This window comes from Protopterus annectens, chromosome 7.part0 (assembly GCF_019279795.1).
Source record: "Protopterus annectens isolate FY-2018-M chromosome 7.part0, PAN1.0, whole genome shotgun sequence".
Classification (NCBI taxonomy): Eukaryota; Metazoa; Chordata; order Ceratodontiformes; family Protopteridae; genus Protopterus; species Protopterus annectens.
Window position 1 is genome coordinate 724,771,619 of NC_056739.1, and position 26,413 is coordinate 724,798,031.

Genomic DNA, 26,413 nt, shown 5'->3' on the forward strand with positions numbered 1-26,413 from the left:
TTTATTTGTTTTGGTTGCTATGGTACACTGACATTCATGGTTTTGTTTAGCTATATTTTTGCCAAAACTTTGCTTTTGGTATTTTTCACTTCAGTATCACTGAAGATTAATTTCAAATTTAACTTATGCATAAACATTTTCAAATCATTAATAGTATAAAATAAATTCACCCTTTTTGTGGGTATAAAGGAAAAATATTTTTGTAAAACAAAATAGTTCAACAATGCTTAATTGTCTAGATGACATGTTAAAGCTTTTAAAAGTCAGTAGTATATTTATCTTCTGATACTGCCCTACTTGTCCATCTATTTGGTTGTCCCAGGTAAATGAGCAATTTTGGCTCGAGAGTTCCTTTTTGGCCTGTTTCGTCCTAAAGCAATGTGGCTTTCTTCTTGTTGTAATTGTTGTTGCTATATTATGTCTGTGGTTCCTTCTTTTGGATACCATGGTGTTCTTATTTTTTCCTGGTTTTTACTTGCTCTTTAATCTTATGAACAATCTCCTTGATGGTTATACTTCACTTTCCCAGTTGTGCTTTTTCTTTCAAAGAGGTTTATCCAGTGTTTAGACCAAGTGACCATCAAGGAACACTGTCTTATTAAACTCAGGATCAAAAACATATCTCCAATCCAGTTATCAAAGCTAATTTTAAAACTTCTTTTATCAGGAGATAACCTAATATAACAAGGGATGTGATTCCATAATCTGGGTATTACTCATTGAATATAGCTATAGCTCAAATAAATCCTACTCTTTTGTATGATAAAGTTTAAATTATTATACCTATGCACATGAACATTATTCAAAAAGGAAATATAAATTGCCTGTAACATCTATTCCTGAAATACTCTATAAGCAACTATAGCCTTTCCCATAGTATATCTAAAAAGAAGAGAATATACAATTACTATTTGACATCTTATATGCATGACACCTATATGCATGATATTTCACAGAGGGAATTTTTCTACTGAATTTCTGTTGCAGGGTCTTGATCAAATTAAGTTTGTATCTGTTGTATAAATAAAATATTTTGTTATATGGATGTACATAACTTATAAATGCACTAAGTTAGGTTTATCTCTTAAGGATAGAAACTTGAACATATGACCTATTAGGGAGAAGGCTCACTTCCTTATACTAGAGGCATGTGCATGAAAATAAATATCAGATGAAATTAAAATACTGAAGTCTTTATATCCAGTAACCCTATTTAGTATAATGTCATTTACTGATTTTATAGGTTAGAATGTATGTAGGGTTAGCAAAGTACATGACTTAATATTTATTGCTACTAAAGTTCAAGTTTACTTCCTTAGCCCATGAGCCAAACTAGGTTAAAAGGCTGGTTAATTCTGAAGATGTCCCATCACAGTCCAAAATAAATCCAAAGGTATGGACTTCCAAGATGGCTGCACACTAAGTATCAGCTTAATTTCATCTCTCCCAGTGTGAAAACAGAAACTCAGAAAACAGAGCCAGTGAACTTGGCTTTTTTGGGTAAATTTCAGTAACTGGCTAGTAAGTGTACTCCCTAGATGCCAGCAAAAAAGAATTCAAACAACCTGAAAGAAAATCAATTACAAAAGGTGCAGAGAAAACACTGATTGGGAAATATTATGCAGTTGCTCAGGAAAAAACAGTGCAAGCTCCAACTTTGGTAAAAGGCATAACTTCCAGTAAACTAGAGGAGAAAATAAGTCAAATGTACTCAGAGCTGATTAAAATAAATGAAATGCTGAGGGAGTATATCAAAGAAAATAAAAGGCTGGAAAAATGGAAGAAGCTTGAAACTGGTATTCAGATGATGTAATAAAATTGCAAAAATCAGAGGTCAAAATGAAGAAAAGGTGGTATGAATATAAGACTGCTTAAGAAGATGTTTCAGAAATAATAGAATTAGAGGGCAGAGAATATAGGGAAAAACTGAGATTTTCTGTATTAATTTTATGAAATCACAAATAAGCAACTGGACAGTATTCCACAGCAGGAGTAGTTAATTGAAAGGGCACATCATGTGTATGCTCCAAACCTGGCCATACAAAAGCATCCTAGACCTTTAATAATAAAGATGCAATTCTACCAGCAGAAATAATTGATTCCGACAAAACTGTGGCAGAAGGGCAAAGTGGGAGACAGTAAAGTGTTTTTGGAAAATAATTAATCACTGTACACCAGGCACAAGAGGAGGAGTAAATTTATTCTACTAATCAGGAAATGTGGAGAAGCAGGCATGAGATTCAAGCTGCTGTATGTAGCTGTTTTCAGAATATTATTTCTTGGAGGGTCAAAATAATTTTTTGATGCAGAACATGCTGAGGAAGAAATACAAAAGTTTGTCAAACAAAGAGTGAGCTATGAAACAAGATGGTATTCTGCTTCTCATTCTTCTGGTGATAAAGCCTATAGAAAGATTGTGCCAGTGAAACCTCTTCTAGTGTTTCAAGGGAAATTCATTGACACAGAGAGAAAAAAGCATATGATTTGACTAAAAAACTGGGAGTACATTGGAAATGAAGCAGTGACTGAATTTGGTTGATGGAGATCAACAAGAAGAAAACCAGCATCTCAGAAATTGACAAATAAATGTGGGATTACAAAGCATTAATTATATTTGTGAAACATGACATAACAAGAAAGCCTGGAATTATTGGACTTTTTTGACTTTGTCAAACCTGTAGGCAACTCCAAATCATATGCCCTACTTCACATAATTAATGTTTAGAAGAACATTTAGGAGAGAGGAAGAGGAAAGAAAGAGTTAACTGCAAGTAAAACAAAATTTTATTCATGACAGTAGTATTTATATAATGCATGACATAATCTGCATGTATAAAGTAAAGTGTTCTCAGTTCTTTTCAAGTGTAAAACGGATACTAAATTAAACACGTGCCCCTGTTTTTTCCTTCTTCATTCTTTCTCCTTGTTCAGTTTTAATAAATGTAGGCACTGCAATATGATAAAAAGAAGAAAAGTCTGGTCAAAAGAGCATGATACAAAAAATTAATGAGTTTTTTCTTACTATTTCATAGGAGAATTACTGGATTAAGGCCCTTGGTTTGATCTAGTAACACGTTTTTAGGGGATCAAATAAAAAATAACACTGAATATAATTAAAAATTTCCTTTAACAAATAAATGAGTGCTTGTAGAGGCAACTGTGTATCTGGATTTCATGTCTCCATGGAGTCAATCTAATAAGGGATAATAAAAAAAGAATACTTCTTTCTTTCAGTGGATTTCTTTCAATGGCTGGGAGACAATGTTTTCTGAAAGCAATCAAATTTTTTTTCCAATCTGGTAGAGGAATAAAGATAAGACAAAAAGACAGCACTTAGAAGCACAGGCTGTACCATGCGTCTTAGGTTAATCCAAGTCTGTGAGTGTGGCTGTCAGTCTGGGACAATTGTTCCTATTAGGAGGGTTAAACTTCAATATTTGAAGATGTTTATAGCTTTGTGTGGTAGTATTAAGTTAATACGTTTTAGGGGTGTTCTGGGGGTGTGTTTTTTGTTTGAGGGTTTTCACTTAAACAAAACATTTTTTAAGATGTGACATAAGTTCACATGGATATGTCAAGTAACAGCTGTATAAAAGATCAAGTTGCCAAACATTAGTGTATGCATGTAACACAAAAGCTGGAAGTAGATATTTAAATAACGCTATTAAACTTAACAGGTAGGAATAATAAATTAACATAAAGACAATACTTTCTATATTATCTTTAAGTGTAAATGGTCTCACATATTTATACAAAAAAGAAAGAGTAGTAAACTATATTAAAAATGTAGAGTTCAAAATAGCTACACTACAGCAGACCCACTTGGAAAGACATCAGCATGTGAATTTGATAAAGAAAGGTTTTCAGGGTGGTTATTCAGCACAATATCTGGAACCAAGGAAAGGGGAAGTGCTTATATTAATTGCAAGAGGAGCTCCAATAGTTATAGAAGAGGATAAAAAAGATAATAATGGTAGATTTGTAGTTCTGAGCTACTGGGAAGGGAAGAGTATTACACTGGCATGTATTTATATTCCATGTAAAACTGCTAAAATGGAACTTGAGAATATTCTGGGAGAAATAATCAACTTTCAGCAGATAATATTACTTATAGGTGGGGACTGAAATTTCACTTGCAGCAGTGAGGATGTAGCTGGGGGGCCCAGAATGGAAAATATAACAAAAGAGGGTAGATTTTTGAAGACATTTGTGAAAATATTTGGCATAGAGGTTGTGAATTCAGTAATAGAAGTTTGGAGTGAATTTACATATTATTCTCCAAGATACAAAAACTGGGCTAGGCTAGACAGAACTTATTTTATGGAAGCATGTGTATTTAATTGAAAGTTTTGATATGCATCCAATAAGTATTTTAGATAATGCTCCAATAATAACTAAAATAAAAATGCAGGATAATGATGTAAAAATAAGACACAGACATTTTCCCACCTATCTGTTAAAAAGAGAAGAATTTAAGGAATGGTAGTAGAAATTATTCGAGAGTTATTAGAGAAGGTAGATATTTGTTCTGAAAATGTAGCTAGGGAGTGAAATAAAATTAAATTGGAGTTTAAAGTAGGGTGGAAATAAAGGAAATGTATAGTTAAGAAGCAATAAGAATTATTTAGAGGGACTGACATAGGGGGTATCTGACAGAACAAGAAGAGGAGCAATTGCAAAAATCTAAACAGAAAAATTAGGGATTACCTCAATAATATGCATGAGTTTAGAAAGACTGCTGTTAGGCAGCTGTTTTTTTTTTATATTAACTCCAAAGCACAAAAACCTTTAGCACAATGACTCAGGCAACAGGAAGTAGAAAAAGTTGTTGCCAAGGTTAGGGAGCCTATAGCAAGGAAATAAGAGATCCTGTAGAGGTACTAGAAATATTTCTGAAATTTTATGAAAATCTGTATAAAGCAGAGAAATATGGAAATCAAGAAAAGTTACACATAGAAATGTTTATGGAATAATTAAATATGCCAAGTTTAGAGGTAGATAAGGCTCAGTTACTTAGGATAGGATGAGATGAGATAAAAATGCTGTATAAGCAATCTACTGGAAAGTCCCCAGGAATAGATGGCATTCCAGTGGAAGTTTGGAAGCTAGGAGAGAAAAAGTGATAAGGATCTGGAAGGTTTTAGCAGTATTTTAAGAGGAGGAAAAGCACCGACATCCTGGAAGAAAGCAGTGGTGGCTGTAATACCTAAAGAGGGTAAAGATCCATCAGATCCACTTTCATACAGGCACATTTAAATTCTAAACTATGATTATAAAGTGTTTATGTCTAGACTGGCTAAAAGAATGGCAAAGCTGATGCCAAAATTGATAGAAATGGATCAATGTGGTTTTGTGGAGGGGAGGCAAACTTTTGACAACAGTAACAGAACAATGATTCAAAGGGAAGCAGAGTGCAAGAAAATACCACTGTTGTTATTGGGTCTTGATGCAGTGAAACCATTTGACAGAGTAAGGTGGGACTTTTTGAGCAGGACAATGGAAGCATTTGCATTCCCAGCTAAAATTATGAAGTTGAATAAGAGGAGATATAAGGGAATGGAGGTGAAAATTAAAGTGGGTGGGTTCCTCTCTGGTAATTTCTATTTGAACAGAGGAACTGTGCAGGGGTGTCCTCTTTCCCCTTTATTATTTACATTATGTTTAGAACCATTGCCAAAGAAAATAAGGGACTTAGAAATTCAAGGCTATAATTGGTATGGTAGTCAAGAAAAGCTGACTTTATTTGCAGACAATATTATTTTATACCTGATAAAACCAGAAAAGGACATTTCAGTGTTGTGAAACATTTTGGGACAGTTTCAAGTCTTTTTTGGATACAAAATTAATGAAGCTAAAACAAAGACAATAACTGTAAAATATGTACCCATACATGAATTGGTTCAGCATTATCCATATTTATGGTAACATGATAAAATTAAGTACTTAGGAGTATGGATTAAAAAGGATTATGTTGTGGCAGCTAAGGATAAGTGGGAAGAGAATAAACAAAAGATAACACAAAACTGAAAAATTGGAAGCTCTGTTTTATGGATATGGATAGCATAATACAAGCAGTTAAAATGTTTTCAATCCCTTTAGTTTTCTACACAGGTCAGGCATATTTTTATCAACCAGAGGAGAAGTTGTGGGTAGCAATTAATAAAGAGGTGAAGGATTTTATCTGTGAGGGGAAGATGGCAAGAGCCAAGTGGAATAAGCTGATTCTTCCAATAGACCAAGGTAGTTTAGGATTACCTGCTTTGAAGGGGTATTTCAGAGCTACACAGTTAAGGCTCCCATACATAGCATAAGCAAAAAGCTATAATTCAAAGTGGAAAAGGATGATGAAGAAAAAAGGGAAAGTTCAAGAAAACAAGAGAGACTGTGATTTTGGATGCAGATCTTTAAGGAGAATAATAATAACCATACAGAATATTATATTCATGAAGTAGTAGAAGTATTCTAAGAACTAAGCCAACATGGGACAGGAGAAAGGAGATAGGGATTACTGTAATTAGGGATACAAACAGTAAGCCAGAGGGGACTGGAATTTATTGGAGAAAACTGGCAAAGGAAGCAGGGTATTAGGAGCAAATAATTAGAGAGGGAAAGATAATGGAATGGGAAAAGGCCAAGAATTTATTTGGACTGCATGCTAGAGACTGACTTTGCTATCAAGGATTGATATCAGATATAGGCAAAGAGAAAGAAATAGGGGGATCCTAAGTGAAAGACCAGGACTGGTAGAGTTTTTAGTAGAATGTAGAACAGAAGCTGCTGTTAAAAAGGGATAATTAGTACAGCATATAAAATATTGCATGATAACTGTAAGAATCAATCAGAGGAGGTTCGAGAGGATTGAGGAAGAGAGACTGGATAAGATATTCACAAAGAAACAATGGATGGATGGATGGATATCTCCCAAATATTCAACGGAGTCTAGCAGATTTAGGATATTGCTCTGAAGTGTTTACATAGGTATTTTTATACACCAAGTAGATTCCAAATAATTTTTCTTCCTGTAGGTAGCAAATGTTGGAGGTGTGATGGGGAAGAAACAGCTAATTGGGAATATATTTTCTGGGAGTGTAATGAGTTAGCAGACTTTAAAAAATTCCCCAAAGACTAATCTATCAGAAATATTGGGTGAGCAAATTGGTATAACTAAGGAAATTATTTTTTGAGCTATAATACAAAATTGGAATTGCCTAGACATAGCAAGGCCTTCTTGCTGAGCCTAATTATGGTGGTTGCTAAAAAAGAAATCACTAGAAAATGGAAATCAAAGTCTAAACCAGCTGTACTAGAAGTAGGGATTATAGTAACAGAGATAAAGCAACTGGAAATGGGATCCCAACACCACCTTAATGTGATTAGCTTCTAATATCTCAACAGACTCTAGCAAAGAGTTTTTCATATCGTTAAGTGGGATAGTTTTCAAATCATTTGTCTCATAGTGCACAAAGAGAGATGTATAAGATACTCTTCCACCTAACAATTTCAATAAAATTTAGGCATAAAGTAATAATAATATTTGGAATAACACTATTTAGCTATCGTCTTATACCTTTAACCATTGAATCAGTTGGAAATAAAATGTCATTCTTTAGTACATTATTTTCATAGTACATTTTAGTAATAACATCAGTAATAAAATCCATAATATTGTTATTATCTAAACAATGAGATCATTTCCCCTAATGCCCCTCTTTTATATTTTTATTGCAATTTACTTCAGTAGTGACTGGAATAGACATCAATAAACTTTGTAGTATACTTGTTCAACACAACGATTTCAGGACATAAAACTGAGGATGGTGGGCAAATAACATCATTTAACTATATTCTAGAATTTCCTAAGATAGCATACAGAGTATTAAACTGATCTTAGGTGATCTATACAGGTAGTTGAAAAAGGATGATCAACATTATCTGAAGTTATTTAACCATTTAGAAACAAAAAAATAAGTAACCAGGATTAAGTCATTTCACCTCTCTCAGGAGACTTCATCAGAATAACATGTGTACAGTTCCCCTCCCTTTGTATCTTCACTGAATTAATTAGTTGAAACTTAAAAACAAAATTAGTTATTAAAATTTTAAAGGAACATACACATTACTATTTTATTTATATTTGTTTACATTTTCACTTTTTCATTTTTTATTACTATGTTTAAAACATTGCAATGTTTTTAAAGGAATTTTAATACTTTATAAGTCACATGAGTCATGTTTGAAGCTCTTTTGTAATTCTAGGGAAGCATAGAGTTTACATAGTGCGTGTTCCTTTAAAAATGTGAAAATACTTGGGTCTACTGATTCACTATCAAAACAAATGTGCTTATTAACCATGTGATCAGTCCTGTTAGTTGGATTTAATGAGCAATCTTTAGTGATATTTTCTGAAACTTTAATTGATTCATTAGTCATATTATTATCAACATTACTTCTTAAATTACTGTTATTACAGTAAAATGTTAGAGCTAACAAATCCTCCTTCAAAGAAGCCACAAAGCCAGAAAATGGTATTTAATGAAATTTCCAGTTTCTTATGCGTCAAGAAATTGGTTGGTTACATTTTGCAATTCAAAATAAGTGAAAGTTCTGTCAGTTTATTATGGTTAAAACAGTATCCCAAAATCTAGAACCCTATTAAGTACAAACACATCACAACAATTGCATTTGGTCATAAATTTTTGTCTTCTTAGGTCATTGAGTTGAATTCATTAAATGCATCCAAGTTGTAAAACAAAACAGACCAAAATAAATTTGAATACTCTTATGGGTAAAATGAATTAATGTACGTATAAATGCTAAGTATTTAAATAAATTACTGAATGGAAATAATGAAATCATTCAAACATGAAAGTTACATTATTCCCATTTTGCAAACTCACAAAATCAAAGAAATCATGCAAAACCATGCAAAGTGCTTATTCGCTAAACATGCTGCTCATATAGCACCCTCCTAATTATCCTGCTTCAGCCAATAAGCACATGTTCCAAGTTCAAGAAAGCAGTTTTCTCTTTTGTAACCTTGGCAACCTCCACTGGTTTTAATAACGCTAGTGATGCAAGAAGATCTGCCTTTGTTGGCTTAGTCAGACTGTCGGTCTTGTCATTCTCATGCTTCACAGAATGACTATCACCAGTTTTCTTTCCTTGTTGATAATCATTGCAATATCTTAAAAATGATTTAGTCTTTTTTGCTCATAACCTATCATTTTCCATATTAAATTTGGAAGAAATTTACTCCTTAACTTCATCTTGAGCTGAAGCCAACATTAATTTGTCACATATAATAGCCAATTAATGTAAAGTGCTGTTTTGCTATTAAACACTGTTTGCTGCTGCTGTTGAATGTAATTTATCAAAACAAACAATTTGATATATATATATATATATATATATATATATATATATATATATATATATATATATGTATGTATTTGAGTCTTTCAATAAATATTTGCAATGGCTATCCTTGTATTTTGACTTTGTGGAGCGAGGGAGATCCATAAAGTTGACTAAAGTTTGTGAACAGAAAGCCTCTCTATCTCTTAGTAGGAAACATTGCGTAAGAGCTGACATAGAAACTATTTTGTTTAAGCATCTGCTTGGTAGAAAGAGACTGCTGTAAAGATGGGGAGAAGTGCTAAAAAAGTTCCAGTTTTGTTCTCAGGTGGAATTGTTTGTACTAAAAAGGAGGCTTATTTTCATTTATCTGGACTTGAACTCTTTGTGGTACCCTAAGAGAGTCTGTGAACTTGGAAATATAGAATAATGATCACATATGAAGTTTTCTTGTAGGAAAAGGTTGCAGTTTGTTGTTAAGTGCTAACCAAAAAGAATGCATGTTTTTCCCCTATTTTATTCTGAGAAGAATAATTTTCAAATTTATTAAAGCCTGGGATTGAAAAAAAAAACTGCTTTCTTTCTAGAAAGTCTTCTGTGTTCCACTTAAGGGGGTGTGTATGCAGAAAGCCCAACTAGTATTATGTATACCTTTGTGTGTATTGTATTCTATTTGTATAGATAGATATATATATAATTATATACACTAGAAAGAGAGAAGGTAGATTAGAATTAAATAGATTTGATAAACAAGTTTCTTGTACAACTCTCAAGTTCTTTGATCAACAGTTCTGCACAAAGCCAAAATATTGAGGGGAAAAGCCCAAAATAAGGGACAGTTTTTAAATATGATTCTAATTCACTTAAGCATTACTGCAACAGTAAGTTGTACATCAACATTCATTTTCTGAACAGTAAGACATGGATCTGTAATTTTTGTCATTACTGATTGACAGTAATCCTCAGTAATGTAAAAGAAAAATCAAAGTGATTAAAAAATAAGTGTAATAGGGTAAAAATATGAGGCAAACTCAGGGCCATGCTGCAAAATCAGGCATTTGAGATCTTAGGTTTCTTGACAAGCACTGAAGCCGAGAGTCATGAAGTATTCCCTCTAACACTACAGTGCAAAGTGTTTCATGTACTGAATAAAGGGACCCTACAAATTCCATCTAGCCACTTTTAGTTTTATTTTCATGCTGTTTTAGATTTTCATATTCATTTTTAATAGGCTTTGGTTATGTACTGTTTCTTTTTTAGAACAGTAGTAAAAGTAATATGTGGTAGGTTTTCTGATTTAGTTTTAGTTTATTGACTTCAGCTTGCTGTATGTTTGGTTACTTACATTTTTTTCTCCATTTACCATTTTTGTGGATGTGGCTTATTTTATTATTATTTTATTTTTTTATTTTGGTTTTGTAAAAGTTGATACAGTTGTTAGATATAGTTGTTTTTAAATATACACCAGGATTTAATAAAATCTGTGTAGGCACAGTGTAGAGCCTAAATGGAATGTTACTGTGTCAGTATACACAGTCCCCCCTTGCAGCATGCCATGCAATTAGTGCATTGCCGAGTGAGAGCCAAGGAACACAGTTATTGAATTAGTGCAGGGAGTGGCATAGTGATAACTGTGTCCACAGAGGAGTAAGAGATGTCCTGCACTGTGGTAGTGTTTTATTATTATTTAATTTAAAACAACAAAAAGGCATGCTTGCACAGCGTGGTGTGAAGTGCAGCAATGCTAAGTGGCACCCACAGATAAGACATCTAAAAATAGAAACCGGATGTCATTAATTATTTATTTAAATGTGATGTTTAAGTGTATCTAAGCATGTTTGCATGGTGCAGCGTGGAACTCAGCACTGCTTATATGTAGTTCAGTGGTATACGTGAAGGTATAGCAGATGTCTTAATATCTATGTAGTTAAATGGGTAGACTGATGGCTTCTTGTGCAGTAGGTCCAGGGTTTGAATATATGGAATGGAAATTAGTATTTAATTTTAATATACAAATTTTGCAGACTAATTTAATATATGGCTCCACTGTGCTTTGCTAAGCTCTGCTGAGACCTTCTAAGACCTGCTAAATGCTGCATATAGATGATAGCTGCCAATGTTTATGTGCAGCTCAGCTCTGCTTGGCTGCTTTTTGTGCTGCTAAGCTCCACTAAGACTCTGGCTCTGTGAGTTTTTGTACTTCTCAGCTCAGCTGCAGTAGTTTGGGCAGTGCTAAGTGATGCGGCACTTTTTTGAATGTTGCCCAATGACATGTAAAGGCAGAAAACAGCCTATATTAAGCCCAACAGGCAGGAATACAGCAGAATCCATTGGAGTTCTACCTCTGACGGGTGCTATGGCTGGTGTTGGTGAAGGTTCACGCTTTCAGGTCCAGTGTTAGGGCATTCTGGAGTTCAGGGTCATGGTTGGACTCCTAGTTAAAAACCATGGAGACCAGCTGCTGCAGGGAGGCTTCCAGGGCTCAGAGTGTAAGGCAGAGGCCTTTGATTGGTGGCCAGAGAACTAAGAGTATTACTGGTATCCCCCATACAGGTGAGCAGCATTGTCACCACCATGATGACCTGAAATAAAGAAAGGGGGAACTCTTAAACACCTGGGTCCAAGAAGCTCGAGCAGGGAATGCCCCACAAGTATGTAAGTAATTTTACCTCTGTTTCACCAATATCTAATCTGAATGTCTGCAAAACTGGTATGCATAATGGTGTGCTTCTCTCCCAACAGCTGCAGAAGAGAGGGCTCGCAATGTCGAGTCACATGCCAGGCGCCTGGCCAGGTTGCACTGTGAGTGTGGTGAGTACGGATGTATTATGTTAACTGTAGTGAAATAAGCAAGAAAGAGTAAAGCATTAACTGCATGAAAGTATATACAATAAAGTCTGTAGTGCAATAAATGTGGAATTAGCTCTGTATTGCAAGAAATAATGTCAACTGTTGTGCAATACAAACATGAAACAATACCAGTAATTGCATTAAAGTATATACAATAAAGTCTGCAGTGCAATAAATGTGGAATTAGAGCTGTATTGCAAAAAATAAATAATGCCAACTGTTCTGCAATAAAACATGAAACAATACCAATATCATCAAGGAAAATGACGTACCTCAGGATTGTAACCATTGCAGTAGAGCTGTATGCATTCAGGCTGTAAGGTAATGTACTGCAGTCAAGTATAAGACTGTAATAGCTGTAGAATGCAAGTCTAATGGCTGCAAGTTGTTTTAACTCATATAGTACCATTCAAGGATGTGTCTAGGCCAATATTGTTCACATAATGCTCTGTCATCCACAAACATCTGGTAATCAAGGTATATGGGTGATGTAGCCCATTCCATAAGCTGATATTATTTGCTGACTTCACAGATATTTGAACCCACTAACAATAAATTGTGTACACCAGCATTGTTTATACTGATATACTGTGTACCTACTATCTGTGTTATGCTTGTATTTCATGCATGTGTGTTCTACTGCCACTGCAGTCTAGAATAACACTGCAGTAGTACTACCAGGTCATATTTTGGTTCCAGGTGAGCTCTAGGCAAATATCACTCAGTCAGCAATCAGCAGTGAATCAGTAGCTCAGTTTGTTAAATGCTCTGTATATAGTACATTCTGCTTTACACAGACCAGGGTTCGAATCCAGTGCTATGTAGTACTACATATCACAATAGCAGTCACGTCATGCTCACATATTCTCTCTCCACGGGAACTACAGGTAAAGGGTGAGGTAGCCCATATTATGGGTAGATAATTATGTGTTTAGATTTCTCATACTGTTAAAATCATTATCAAGAATGTGAAAAATCCAAAATGTGCAGTCAGAAATAATTTGTGTAATCCTGGTATGGCTGTATGTCTGAAGTGTCTGTTAAAAGTTGCTGCAGTCAATTGATACATTCCATGCAGATATCCCCTGCAGTCACTGCTATTGGGGTCTATTCCCATGACTGCTGTTTAGTGTCTGTACTGTACACATACATGTCTCTCAAGCGTCACAATCTCATGTTATGCAATTAATAGTGCGTAATCTGCCTGTTACAGAAATACCATGGCAATGAGTACCTAGATTGCAAAATATCACCATTTCAGCCCACAGAACACCTTGGTAGTTATATAGGTTCACCTGATGTGCAAGTGTTCTCTGTAGGTGTGTACCCACAGTTGTTACCGTTTGCCCCATAGTATCCCATGCATATAGCTTGAGAGGTATGTACGTGCTACATCAGCTACAGAAGACTTGTACTCACTGTACACATAAAGAAAATACAGACCTGTAGAGTAGATAGTAGTACTGTTGTCATGGAAGTAAGCAACAATGTTACTAAAGAACTAATTTTCACTCTCTCCCCACCCCATATCTTCATTTATTTATTACTGTTATTCATTGGTTATGGCTTACTATTAACATATGTTGTTACAGTAATTGTTTTTTTGGGCATGTGTTTTATTATTGTTATGTATTATAATGGATGATATTAACATATCTTGTTAAATTATCTTTTTTTTTTGGCCTTATGGTGTAACTGTTACTGGCATCCTGTTATACTGACTGTTCTGTTATTGATTATTGTGTTTCACATAATTTGCATTGATATTTAATTGCATTATTTCCAATGTTCTGCCATACTGTTATTACTAACAATGTTTTGTTAATAACTAACCTATACATATTGCTATACCTCCATTACCACAGCACTTCAGAGTAGGCCGGTCCCTGGTGATCCACCTACCTTGCCTCAACTGGCTGTGGCACCAGGTCCTAGCACATCTGAGACCCAGGCTGGTGGTGCTCCCTCTGCTGCCCCTGCACCACCTGCAGCATCAGGTGGAACCACCTCAGGGGATGGGGTCTGGCCTCCCCTGGGAGCGGTGGTGGAGGGGCTGTAGTTACCCAGGATCAACTGCCAGTCATGGTGTGCAGGATTGTTCACTGGAGCTATGAATGCCACCTGCAGCAGATTGAGAGCACTCTGGATGACCTGGTGGGGCAGGCTCACCCTGGCACCCAGCCTCCAGCACAGCCACCCTCAGGGCAGTGGAGAAGCAGTGTCAACTGTCCCATGGGTGGGGATGTGAGTCATACTGCTGCCATATGGAGGCACATGTGACTTGGATTCCACAACACCCTCCCCATCCAAGGTGTTTACTCCCCTCATGTGTCACACACCACCCTTGTCTGCTGTCTTGTCTGTCTGCAAACACATCCTCTCCTACCCAAAAGACTTCCCCACACAAACCTATGTCCCTTCCCCTACATTCCACTCTCACCTTAAAAAAATGAGCACCTGTCCCCAAAAAATATTGTCCCATACATATATACATAGCTTTCCATGTTGTACATGTGTCCACTGGACACCACTGATCTGGTCTAATTGACTTGACAGCACAGTTATGTTGTCCTCACCCCTCTCTCTCTCTGGGGTTTGAGAGTCCAAATTCATTTACAAAATCTGTCAAAATGCACAGGTGTTTCTGTACAAGATATGGATAGCTATGGTTCTTTCCTACACCCTTCCTGCACATCCCTAACTGCTTTTCACTATGTTTTTCTCCCCTGCTTTCCCCCATTTCACCACTTTCCTATCACCCACTTTTTCTTTTCTTTATATTTTTAGTGCAGATATGCATAGAGCTAAGATAAGCGGCGAGGTGTGGTGCACCAAACCACTTCACTTAACTAAGCTTAAATGAGTTTTAATGATTAAATGTGTTTATGGGATTGTTAGATACATGTACAAAAGAAGCACCTCTGCCAAGTTTCAAAACCAGGCCCCTCTCATCTGTAGCCCACTGCATCAACCCACCACACCACAGAGATAAGACTTCCTGGAGATGTTTCCAGCAAAACATACTGATTGCCACTTACAGTCATTAGGCATGTAACTGAAATAAAAACTAATGGGAAAATGGGAATGTACCTTGGACTCTGGTGCAATAATACACCAGTAAACAGCCAAATACATAATAATGGATGTAAGTGAGGCCTGTGATAGCAGGTATATGTGCCTTTTTATCAGCAGCTTCTGAAAAGACACCTGCTAAGGCACAAATAACAAAGTACATGTACAGCTGGGACCCTGGTGCAGACATACAGCCATATAAAGCCATGTATATACTGATGGATGTAGAAATGTTTGTCACAGCTGGTAAATGCGCACATATATCTTGCAAATACAGACACTTTTTGCAGTAATGCAGTAGTGCAATCTGTTAAATGCATTGCATGCAGTACGTTTTGCCACACACAGTCCTCAGTTCAAATCTAGTTTTGTGTTGCAGTTCAATTATGTTATTGTGAAGACAGTAAGTAATGACTGAGTCATGCAATCCTAATCCGCACATGTTACTGCTAGTCAATGAACTGCTACTCAGTTTTGCAAGTCAGAGGCCTACAGGTAGGGACACACTACACATATCTGTATAGCCTAACTATATGTTGCCTACTACTCTGTTATTGACACCATTGCATAACAGATGTACCTTAATCACATGCCTCAATCAGACTGTACAGGGTACCCTTACCCTGGCTCTGCCATAACAACAGGGCTGACATGGTTGCCACAGTTACACCCACAACTTGCTGCCCTCAGAAGTGTTCACACTACCCCCATGTGCATTAGGTTTCAGCAGCAGCTGTAGCCTGTAGCATACACAACTGTATGTAAAGGTAGCTGCTACAGACCTATCATACCTCCCAACCCTCTAGAACAAGGGATCTGGACACAGCCAGATGTAATGGGGGGACTAAGCCCCACAGATAAAGACATGCATAATGGCTTGCTTCTACAAAGATAGTTGTTAGACTAACAGTTATTGCATTAGCATGCATATTCTGATGGGTATGAAGTCTGACACTCAAGCGTGTCTCTTACCTTACCAACCTCAAACCACAATGTTTGCCAGTGATCTTCCAGATGACCACAATGTCATGGGACACTGACCACACATATGAGGCAAAATTATAGTCATACTCCATAAATCTCTACAGTTGACAGTTATGGTACCTACCCTCTGTGATGCTGTACCTGCCACACCTCAATAATGTCCATCTTAGCAACTAAGAAAGTGGTCCAGCTCTACATAAAGGCCTTATATATTGCACTGTGGTGACATGTCATTGACCAGTGATAGTGCAATTCAGCTGTTTTGACAGCAATTAGCAATTCTAAGCCACAGATTGGTGCAGAGGCAATTACCTGCTAATGAGCAGTACCTTAAAAAGGCAAGCAACTGCTTATGGGAAGCAGGTCTGCATGGGACTTAACTCACATGAAGAGTGTATTTCCAGAAGATTACCAGAAGCATAGTTTAAAAAAGGAGTATTGCACTTCACCAGGTATGTAAGAGTTTTCTCCATATAACAGGATGCAGATGGGAGGACGGAGATATGGGAAACAGAGATTACAACAGTAAGCCTGCCTTAGATCTATGGTAATGACATGTCAGTGATACTCTGCTGTCCTACACCTACAAGCATGCCTCTCAACTCTCCCTGATTTTCAATCACATCTCAGCACTGTCCCTGTCAATCCCTCCTACAATGATTGGCTGTTGTGGGAAAGCTAGTGGATTACACATAATATATTGTGACAATGAGTAAGGGTGTACACTCTTGTAACATCAAACAATGTTCTGTAATTCACCTCCCTCATTCAGTCACTGTGTCACATACATAGTTCTAACATTTTAAAAGTGCCCCTGAATATCTGATGTACTCTGGCTAAGTCCCCATTTCTGTTGACATATGTCCATGTTTGGTTGATGGCTATGCCTAACATACCTGTCAACCCCTTATAGCATGAAAGCAGGACAAAGCCATAATTTATGGGGGGACCAAAGCCCAAACACAGCAACAGTGTTTAAATAGTTGTCAGAGATCCTCAAGTTTGTGTGAAACTGACCAAAACTATGAGACAAACATCCTGACATTCTGCAAACATCTCTATAGTTGAGAGGTATGATGCCTACAGGGAACACATAAGGTTTGCATTGTTTTCTGTCATTGTGGCACACTGGTGTTGCTGAACTGTCCCCATACAGTTGTTGTAATAGCACACTATTAATTGTCTGGCAGTGGCCATATGACATATCAGTGTGAGTTTGCCCTTAGGGAACACACCACAGTAGACTGCAGTGCTGGGTGTTGAAACATACAGCAGAATCTGTCACGGCACACAGGGACATGTCCCAAAATTACTACTATCTTGGTAGTATCTACACACAGAGTGTTGCTAGACTGTGGGGTATGATGTGTGAGGGAGCAGTGGATAGTGCAGGCCACTATGGGTGTGCTGGATATGTACATAGTGGATGTCCATGTATCTGGTCCTGTAATGTGTTCCCCTTTTGTCGTCTTTCAGGAACCATGTACTGCAGGAGACATGCCTTCTTCAAAGATGTGGAGAATTACATAATAGTGGATGGACTGAGACAGCACCATCAGATCTTGTTGTCCAGGATGAGGCATAATCGGGAGCAGTAGGCAGCACTGTGGGCAGACCTTGTGCGAGATGTCAGACTGGCCAACAGGACAGGGCCTATGAGCAGGTCTGACACCAGGCCACAGACATGCTGAATGCTGAACAACGAAGGGCAGCTGCTGTTGCCAGGGATTGTGCTGCCACCAGTGGAGGGCCTGTGATGGAACAACCACTCTCAGCCACAGAGGAATTCCTGGTGAGCCTAGGAACAAATGACAGCTCCCAGGAATCCATCAAACCATACATCATGGAGGTACGTGCCACAGTGTCCAAAGCATTGGAGCATCCAGGTAAGTGTACTGTGTTCACCAGTGTAATACTGTATCAGTCATTGTAATAAGCTGTACATAGCTGTACATGGGCGTTAGGTCTATTTGCATTCGGGGGGAGTTAGTGTTTATGCTCATTTGCACACACATACTCAGAATGTCAGCAATATAGCCAGTATCACAGTAGCCACTGTACATGTGGATATATGCATATATTACCTTGTAGTGCTGCAACCTTTGGTGATTCTGACAATACCGCTCCCTCAAACAAATCCACCACTCTTTGACAACGACAGACAAAAACTGTTTAAAAGGCGAAAGAACACTATAAGAGCCGGCTAAAAACTTGAAATAACGTTTATTGTTGTAAGCGCTTTCGGCAAGGGTTTTGCCTCACCTTCCTCAGACAAAAACTAGAAGCATCAATTAGTCTGCCTTTTAAAACCACTGAGTAAACTTATTAATCAATTAGCATTAAATTGAATAATTGTTAACCATTCAAGACACCAAATGAAACTTCCTGAAACGTTAAACTTTAAGCTTCAAAATATGAATGCTTTAAAATTTGAGAGCCAAAGATGCAGAGTTACCACACAAATATAATACACAAGTATGAAAAATATATATGTCATAATAAACAAAAAAAACAATAAAACAAAATTAAAATAAAGTAAACTAGAATAAACTAAGATGCCTATTGAAAATCTCAAGATGTTTCATAACATAATACCTATAATCAATCGATCAAAAATACATGTTTCTAATAACACCAATTAGTTAACCTATTACAGTCAAAAAATACCCACGTTAACAAACCTAGGGTACATTAAAAAATAAATTAACTGCATTTTCAAACACTGATCAAATGAGCTAACCATATTAAATGATATTTTTTAAAATCATATTATAACATCTACAAATATGTGAAAAACAACTACCACATATCAGTTGATGAATGAAAATGAATGAGATTGTAAATGTATTGATAAATACAAATGTATATCAATTGTGTACAGATTAAAAATATATATATATAAATTGTGTACCAACATATAAATACATTTAATTCAATGATGATCACCTTTTGAGGGCAAGCAACCGTAAAAGACATTTTTATAGAAATATTTTCTTTTAACCCTGGGGATATGTGTGCCCTTGTCCTAATTTGCCACATCAATTCATCTATTTCTAGAAGAATTTGCCAGGGCCCCCCTCTGATATTATTGGGCCTATGTTATAATATGGCAAATTTAAAACTGTTATTAGAAACATGTATTTTTGATTGATTGATTATAGGTATTATGTTATGAAACATCTTGAGATTTTCAATAGGCATCTTAGTTTATTCTAGTTTACTTTATTTTAATTTTGTTTTATTGATTTTTTTGTTTATTATGACATACATATTTTCATACTTGTGTATTATATTTGTGTGGTAACTGCATCTTTGGCTCTCAAATTTTAAAGCATTCATATTTTGAAGCTTAAAGTTTAACGTTTCAGGAAGTTTCATTTGCTGTCTTGAATGGTTAACAATTATTCAATTTAATGCTAATTTATTAATAAGTTTACTCAGTGGTTTTAAAAGGCAGACTAATTGATGCTTCTAGTTTTTGTCTGAGGAAGGTGAGGCAAAGCCCTTGCCAAAAGCGCTTACAACAATAAATGTTATTTCAAGATTATAGCTGGCTCTTATAGTGTTCTTTTGCCTTTTAAACAGTTTAATACCTCTCCCTCACTCTTTCATAGGTCCATCAGGTGTGGCCCAAGTCTGTGGTCCTGTACCTGGTAAGTATATTACTGTTTTTTACAGATCATACATACCCTATGAAAGTTAAGGGCTGCCATATTGCCCTATGTACAAATGTTGCGTTTAGCCAGAGTAGAATATTGTATGTTCCATTCTGGGACAGTTAACTACGGTTCATAGACTGGTTAGTCACAGGTGTGTATTTGAATGACCATTGACACATCTGCACTTATAGTTATGAGCGTCTACACATCCTGGTATACATGAGGCAATTACTCCAAGATGCCTGTTCAAACACAAAAGGGAGATGCTACATACTTGAGGCAGTGACACTAGTACTGGCATATCATTCTCAAGATAGGTGTACTGGATTTTATGTGTAGCTCTATCACATATACTGTCATATTTTACTTGGATGTGGCTGAAGTGCATGTTACAAAGGGCTTTTCTTGTCTGTGTGTGTTGGTATGAGGTTGTCTGTTGTGCATGCGAGTGGAGATGAGAAGATGTGAGATTGGTAATGCAGTTGTGGATCCTCATTTGTATGAGTCTTTGTGCGAATTACCATACATAAAAGTGCAGGTTGTAATGTACAGCTTTTGTCTTGGTTTTCACAGGTGACTGGGGAGTTGGAGTCTGTCCCACTCACAACCTGATGTCAGTGTCTCATCGGACTCTGATGATAATGGTGGCAATAATGAGGCACAGGTGGGGTTGTTGGGGGCTGAATCTGTCCCAAAAGTTGTCATCCCTCTTCTGCCCCCATTGTCACTGCACACAGTCAGTATGCCCACAAATACCCAGTCCCCAGAGGCCACAGATATTGGACAGTCAGAAGGTGGCGACATTGAACAGGACAGTGTGCTGGCAAGGCCCCACACAAGTGGATTGACAGGGGTGCTCCTAGGATAACTGCTATCCATCCACTACCTGTTGCAGATGGCACATCACAGGTTACTTGGCGCATATTTCAGGCCATCATGGAGGCACAGGCATGTTTTGAATGCAACACCAGACAGATTCTTAGTGTTATGGATGCAGCACAGTCTGACATCCATGACTACCTCCACCACAATGGGGACAACCTGGATCAGTTCACTGATGCAGTGGACAGATGATGGGCTGAGACAGTGTCTGTCTTGGTCCATGCATTGTCTGTGCTGGAACATCTGGTTGGGGTTGGGCATCGGCCACGTGGACATAGGTAAGCAGCACCATCTGCTGAGAGTCCACATAGTCGTGCACAGTCACAGTCCCGTAGTGGCAGTACCACCAGTGCTACAGAGGGAAGTGTGCTGTCCACACAATGATGTGGCAGGCCATGGGCAAATGGTCCTGGATGGTTCCATGGTGGACACAGCCCCAGCATTTTGCAGTTACTGTCAGGCAGTAGCACTGCATCTGACCTTGGCCATGGTGGTGCCAGTGCTACTCCTGGCAGAGCCAGTTCCCATGTTCATGGCCAGAGACAGAGAACTGTCCACTCTACAATGTATGGCCCTAAGCTGTCCAACATACACATGTGTAGGGCTAGCACTGGGCTGTACACACATGCACTCAAACATCACTGTATCATGCAGGTCACCTACAGACACACACAGCACCTCTCCATGGTCTAACATGTACCCATCCTGACTTACACACATGCTGTCAACTGTTTGGCACAGCCTAGGCCTCTGGCACCCCCACACCACACCCTGTGCATGTGATGATACCTGTGCCACATCCCTGCCATCCATGCCATCGATGCAGGGAAATGCTACTATGTGTCTAATGCACAGGGGGTCTATATCACTTTACATGTACTTGTGTAGTGCAGTATTGTTTTGCCATGCCACTTGTTGTGGACCACAACAGGTACTATGTGCTGGCATGTGTCATGACTGCACATCACACTTTGTTTATCTTTGTTGCATGATGTTGGACTGGCAGTAGTATTACAGAATGACAGCTGTGTCACGGACCTGTGTATGTTTCTGTTCCAGGAGTCTGAGGGAATACACTATGGACATATAGCAGAAATACACCAGCACAGGATGGCATGGCAGCACAGCAGAAATATGATGTCAGCAAGATACGGCAATATATGTGTATGACTCCCTAGATGAATATGTGTAGAACAGTCTATCAGGAACAATGGGGGCAGTCAACATATTCATGCATTTATACTTTGTTATAAGGTCTGCTACCCTTGCTACATGTCACCTGGGTTATCTGAACTTGCAAATCTAGAAGGTGTGGTGATGGAGTTGACATGTCTATAAATATCCTGTGACTGGGTCAGATACGTGGCAGACATCAGTTATGATTACGTATAGGAGGGCAATTTAGGACCAGCAGCTAGCCACAGGGCCAAAAAGTGCATAAGCATTGCACGGGGATAGCCCATAAGGGATTCTCTGTAGTGCTGCACAGGGGTATATTTATACACACACATACACACACACACACACACACACACACACACACACACACACACACACACACACACACACACACACACACACCGAGTTGTCTGCTTTAAGATTAGAACTCCTCCCTATCTACTATTATATACTATAGCTCACAGTAATTATCATATGCACCACAGGGCACTCTTAAAGTGGGTGACATCAGCAGGCCTTGTAATGGAGGTCTAGTCACAGGACCATAAAATGCATAACCACAGAGATAGCCCATATGGGCTTGTCCAAGGCCATAAAATGCATAACCATTGTACAGAGATAGCCCATACAGGCTTGTCCATAGTGCTGTATGGGGCTATATTTACACACACACACACACACACACACACACACACACACACACACACACACACACACACACACACACACACACACACAGTTGGCTGGTGAAAGATTAGAACCCCTACCTATCTACTATTATGCATTATAGCTTGCAGTATTTATCACATGCGCCATGGAGTTTATCAAATATTAGAGTGTCAGAAAGTACTCTTAAGGTGGATGACATTAGCAGGCCTTGTAGAGGAGGGCAATGTACAAGTCAGCAGCTAGTCACAGGGCCATAAAATGCATAACCATTGCACAGAGATAGCCCATATGGGATTGTCCGTAGTGCTGCATGGGGATATATTTACACACACACACACACACACACACACACACACACACACACACACACACACACACACACACACACACACACATATACACACGGACACACACACACACACACACACACACACACACACACACACACAGTTGGCTGCTGTAAAATTAGAGCCTCTATCTATCTATTATTATACACTATAGCTTGTAGTGCTTTTCGCATGTGCCATTAGTTACATCTGTTGTAAATTTGACTGCAGGGACAGTACTTCTGGAGTACACAAAGGAGCCTTGTGTTAGACAGCATGTATGTCTCTGTGTGATGTCACCCTTAGCAAACATCTGGTACAGCTGTGATGAGTGCCAAGACATGGGAGTCATGATAACTGCCAGGGCTTCCAGCACACACATTCATGATTATGCCCTGGGTGTTGCACCCAATCTGGCAGTTGATGGAGTGGTACCCCTTGCAGTTGACGTAGATTCTACCCTCCTTACCAGGTGGTGCATTGATGTGTACATGAGTGTAATCTGTGGCACCCAGTGCCTCAGGGTAGCGTGCTACATGGTAAAAGTGTTGCATACTGCTGGCCCTTGCTTCAGGGGTGAGGGGAAAATAAATGTGCTTACTGGCATGTGGTAGCATGGCATCCAAGAATTGGTGGAGTATCCTGCATGTTGATGCCTGTGAGACCCCCATCATGTCCCCAGTTCATCTTTGGAATGTACCTGAAGCTACTATCCCAAGAGCTACACATACCTTTGTTTCCACTGGGATGGGTTCCCTTCTGTTGACTCTGGGTCTGAGTTGAGGTCAGCAGAGCTCAGTGAGTTCTTGTAGTATGTTCCTGTCCACCCTGTAGTGCTCTACAATCTCCAACTCATGTAGGCCCTGGAAGATTAACCTGGGCCTGAACACTCTTTTCCTCCTCAGTCTAGGCCTATGGTCAGCAACAGCAGCAGTATTGACCTCAACATCAAGCACATACATATATAGCAGACCGTCAGTAGCCCCTAGCATTTTTTCAGTTAAAAGTCCCAAGTCTGTATTCCACTGGTGCAGAACATGAGGGTGGAATCAGATTGTAGGATTTATGCAACCTTTATAGTGCTCTGCTGTAGGTGTAGCCTTTGTGATTGGCTACTTGTGATGCATTACATCTGCCAAGTACATCATTAAGGATGGTCAATGGCCCTACTTTAAGTATAACAGGGGTCATCAGTAATTAAGATATCATTGCCTTTCTCAGCCAATTTTGTTTGAACAGCCTTCCAGGCTGAGCACTGAGGTGTACCATGCAAACACATGGCGCAAAGTAAATGGTGCTCAGCACTCAGTGTACACTCCCTCATGAAAGGTCACTCTCAGCATGGCATAGCACCATGCAGACACTCTCAAACAGGCTGAAACACGTGTCCCAAAGGTAAACAAAGCTTAGCAGCCAGTCTACATCCCCCTGCCGAGCACAGCATCGTGCCTCGCAAACTGGTACAGCTGAGATCCAATGAGCTGACAAGTCCTCAGACACATTCCCCCTTTAATGTCATCTACCTCTTCTGTGGACAGCAACATGGTTATCTGCCTACATGGATGGGATCTGAGGACACGGATACCCATTTGTGCTATTCAGTAACCCCAGCTCATTTGCACAGAGATCTATGCACACAACCTGGAAACTTCATGGTTCCAGGCCCTGCCTCATTAGCAACCACAGCTGTCTACCATTGTACATACTCCACACAGGGTCCTTTAATGCATTACTGTCACATACTACTAATTTTCGTTTTTACACTTTTTAAATTTTTTATTTTTCATAACAGCATGCTTGTTCACTGTGGGGTGCCACGCAAACATAACCTGATTATTAAAAAAAATATAGCTTAAATTATTTTCCATTAGGTTTTGGACATGCAGTGGATAGCTTTGCACATATATATGTCTGCTATGCTATTTCTGTCCCTCTAATTGCACTTTTACAGCCCCTGTTCTCTGTTTAACATCCTACACACAGAATTTTTCAGACACCAACACAGGGTCTGCAGGACTGCCTATCTGCTTGCCAGATCAGTCTACCACCCTCATTTGCATGCAATTCACCTGCATATGAGGTGATTTGCATGTCACAGACACTTCCATGTGGGTGCGCTCGTGCACATCCCTCAGCTCTGTTTACTGGATCGCACAATTACTTACTTTCATATAAACAGTGTGCCACTATGCCTACATGGAAAAAAAAAGTCTTTGTATGCTTGATTAAATTCCCCCCAGAATCTTTGCTTTAGTAAACTTATATAGGATATCAGGCTTAAGATCTAAATATGCCAAGAATTACCTAGAACATTTGCTAAAAAGTATGAGAAGAAGTTTAATAGTGGGGGATTTCAACTGTATTTTAAATAAATCAGCCAGTAGTATAATAAACGATCTTAAAAATTTAGCTTCAGCCAAAGCTTTAAACTATTGGACTAGCATTCTGAATCTAAAATATATGAAAACTTGCAAATATTCACGTTAATTCATATATTTTTGCATCTCAGTCAGGAATAGATAGAGTAATTAATCACAAGAACTGACATCCAAAAGCATGTAATTTAAAATAATATCTTGCTCACTTTCCAACCACAGTGCTTCAATATTTTCATTAACAATAAATTGCCAACAGAATTTCCATTTAAACATTGAAATTAAGTTTCAGGAATAAACAATGAACATGAGTATTCTTTAAACTTCAGTGACAGACATAATACCAATTAAATTATGTTACTGGATTTACTGAAGTCACATATATTGAGAGCATTGCAATATGGTAGAGGAATAAATAAAAGAATGGGGCAAATTAGCTTTTATGTATACAAAACAACTTCCATATTGCAAAGTTAAAAATTCAGAAAAGCAATAAAATAATTATTGTTTCAGTAGTATAAAAGCATCAAAAAATCCTTTCATAAAATGACAAAAAAAAAATCAAAAAAATCAAAAAAATCAAAATATCATCATATTGTATGACTTCAGAATGAATATTCAATTGAAAAAAAGAGATAATTTTAAAAAGAGATAAAAAACTTATTAAAAACAAGTACAAACCATTAAGAGTTCAAAAATAATCAACAATAAGATATTCTTCAAGAATTTAGAAACTTTTATGAAATTTGAAATCATAATTTTGAATACTTGGAAATAAATATGTAGACAGTTATAGGTTTTCAAACAAAAACATTTACAAAAAACAAAAGTTTGGAGCATAAAAATATGGTATAAATGAAAGATGATTATTAATGCGAACACAAAATTATCAGAAAATTTTTCACCAACAAAACTGACAATCAAATTAGAATTAGTTTCAACTAAGTTATCACATTCTTTAACATCTTTGTTGACTCTAATTTATACAAGAAATAACTGGATGATTTTTTGGAAGTAACAACATATGTGGGTATTGTTCATCATAAACTAAAATACCACTTGA